Here is a 3,440-nt window from a genome sequence, read left to right on the forward strand (position 1 = left end):
AACACCGCCATGGGACGAAGCAGAGCACAAACGAATCTTATCGGAAGTATCGTTTCACTTTTATTTAATATACATATCATAATTATAGGGGTAACCAAAATATATTTTACTGTAAATTTATGTCAATATGCACTTCTCAGGAGAAATAATCTGAAAATATGTCGTTCAAGCAGATATGCGCTGGATAGTGAATATGCTTTTTCTCATTGGAGGAGCAGAGAGAGGTTATTGGATCGGGACAACGTTTTAGATCCACAAACACTGCAGTGTAGAAACAGAAATAATTTTGGTTCAGTTCCGACTTGAGCGCAAAAACTCCAACATTTGTGGTGCCAGCAGGGGGCGCTGCATCGTGGATTGCCTCTGCGCTTGAAATGGCGGGATTATCCCAGTGATCCGTTGTCACGGAGTTATAAATATATATACCTCCGTGTCCGTTGTCGGTCATCGCCGGGGTATGTTTTTCCCTGGTTTCCGGTTTACAGGTGGCCCCGCCAGATGGCCCAGACATCACTAACAATTTGTACATAAAATCTTAGTTTGCTATATTTACAGTGAAAACAAACTTTCTGAACAAAAAAGGGATTTTACAGGTAGTCTATTCAACATCCAGCCTCTGATTTCTGTCGGGCCACATGTTCTGTCGTTTGTCGGAATGTTCTCTCTGGCCATACATCTCAGAAATAAGTCCCTTGCATGGTGGAGCCAGCCTTGACTTGCATCTTGAGTGATGTCTTGAAATGACTCCTCCATGACCTGGAGAAGTGTTGCCTGCTCATGAGGATTACGGTCATACATATTCCAATGCCAGGTGGAAAAAAAACTCCTCTATGGGGTTCAGAAAGGGGAGAGTAGGGTGGTAGGAACACCATTGAGAAGTGTGCATGAGCTTCAAAATCACCCTTGGACAAGCACAGAGCGCTGGAAGCTGACATTGTCCCATACAAGGACAAATTGTGCCAGCTCTAGTTCTTCCAGCACTTTCCCTTCTGGGTGGATAAGACTTTCATACATTGAATCAGGAACACCAGCAGGTATGCTGCATTATATGGGCCTATGGTGGCATTATGGGAGATTACACCATTTCTAAAAATGGCAGCACACATGGTTACATTTCCTCCACGCTGACCTGGGACATCAACTCGATGGTTGCTCACATCTCATTTGACAGATTATGTGTTTTTCCTCTTCCTCTTTGAGTTCAAGCTTGTCTTCCCTCTCATACTCCATTTCTCTCCCACATCTGAGCTCACCTGTGGTCCCTTTTATTTATTTTTTAGGTGAAGTACCCAGCATTGCCCTGGGAAATTCAATGAAATATGTATTTAAATATTTCCTGCACGACAAATTGGAAAATGTTGTCCTTATAGTTTCGTATGGATTACCAATCTTGGGCGTTGCAAAATGCACTTGGACCACTTTTCCTTCTTTTAACGTCTTTTTATTCATTTTATTTTTTAAAGCAACAAATCACAACCTTGAAGGAGCTGGGGCTCCCACGTCGATCGGAAGAATGGACGCGACAAAAAGCTGGAATTCATCCGAGTTGCTTTAATCAAACCAAACACTCAGGCACTCTCCAAAAGCCCGTTTATCGGGCAGCAATATATATACATATTATCCCGGAGCGTTTGCCCAGGAAAGGCGAGAGGGGGCGTGGCCCAGCGTCCCGAACGAGGCCTGGCAAGTTGAGCGCGGGCCTGCCTGGGCGTCCTGGACGAGCCCGGCATGGTGATCGCTCCGCGTCCTTGATAGATGCAAGGCGATTGTGAAAACCCAGCGGTAGCCGCTACACACGTCCCCCCAGAATCGACTTGCACCGGCAGGGTCAATTTGAGGGGGGTCCTGATGACCCGGCCGAAGCGACCCCTGGCGGGTCGTGGGAGGGGGTCCGGTGTGGTGGTGGGCGGTCGAGTGGGGGGCACCGTGGACGGGGGGGTGGCCTCGCCGCGGCGGAAGGGCCACCCGTGGTGGGTGGTCGACGTCCACGTGCGCCGGCTTGAGGCGGTCCACCGCAATCCGGTCCGACCTGCCGCCGATGTCGATGACGAACGACTTGTCGTCCCGTCGCAGCACCCGGAAGGGCCCGTCGTACGGCGGCCGGAGTGGCCCCCGATGTGCTTCGTGACGCACAAAAACATACTCCGCTGTGCGAAGTGCTGGGGGGACGTAGGACTGGGGGTCACCGTGGTGGGATGTTGGCACGGGGGCAAACCGTCGGGCGGCCTCCTGGAGGTCCGAGCGCTGGTGAGCTGCGGACCAGGGACTGGTAGCGTCGGGCACGAATTCGCCCGGGACGCGTAGCGCCTGGCCATAGAAAAGCTCGGCGGTGGATGCCTGGAGGTCCTCCTTGGGGGCCGTGCGGAGGCCCAAAAGGACCCACGGCAGCCGGTCGGCCCAACCGCCGTCTTGAAGGCCGGCCATGAGCGCGGCCTTCATGGAGCGGTGGAATCGCTCGCACAACCCGTTTGCTTGGGGGTGGTAGGCCGTAGTACGGTGGAGCTTGACCCCCAGGTTGCGGGCGACCGCGCCCCACAGCTCGGAGGTGAACTGTGGTCCGCGGTCTGACGTGATGTCCGCCGGTGCGCCGAAGCGGGCGACCCAGGTGGCGATGAAAGCCTGCGCCACGTCGGTGGTGGTGGTGGAGACGAGGGGAACGGCCTCCGGCCACCTGGTGGTCCTGTCCACCATGGTGAGCAGGTGTGTGAACCCCTGTGACGGGGGGAGGGGGCCCACCAGATCCACGTTGACGTGGTCGAAACGTCGTTCGGGCACGGTGAAAGGTGCCAGCGGGGCCTGGGTGTGTCGGTGGACCTTGGCCCGTTGGCAGGCCGTGCAGGTGCTGGTCCAATCGCGGGCGTCCCGACGAAGGCCATGCCAGACGAATCGCGCCGACACCAGCTTCTGGGAAGCTTTCCGGCCCGGGTGGGAAAGGCCGTGGAGGGAGGCGAAGATGCGGCGTTGCCAGGTGACGGGCACGATGGGGCGAGGCTGGCCTTGGGAGACGTCGCAGAGCAGGACAGTGTCCGCGAAGGGGATGTCGGCCAGGCGGAGGCCCGTGTCCGCCGCCCGGAGGGCTTGCACCGTGGTGTCGGTGGTTTGGTCCGCCGCCATAAGCGCAAAGTCCACGCCCAGGTGGACCGCGTTCGCGCTGGCCCGGGAAAGACAGTCGGCCACGGCATTGTTTTTGCCGGCGACGTGCCGGATGTCCGTGGTAAACTCCGACACGGCGGAGAGGTGGCGCTGTTGGCGGGCCGACCACGGCTCCGTGACCTTGGCCATGGCGTAAACCAATGGCTTGTGGTCGACGAACGCCGTGAAAGGTCGGCCCTCCAGGAGGTGGCGTTAATGGCGGACGGCCAGGTGTAGACCGAGGAACTCCCGGTCAAACGTGCTGTATTTGAGCTCGTTCGGCCGGAGCTGCCGGCTGAAAAAAGCGA

The sequence above is a fragment of the Myxine glutinosa genome, chromosome 12, assembly GCF_964187855.1.
Source record: "Myxine glutinosa chromosome 12, kmMyxGlut1.1, whole genome shotgun sequence".
Taxonomy (NCBI): domain Eukaryota; kingdom Metazoa; phylum Chordata; class Myxini; order Myxiniformes; family Myxinidae; genus Myxine; species Myxine glutinosa.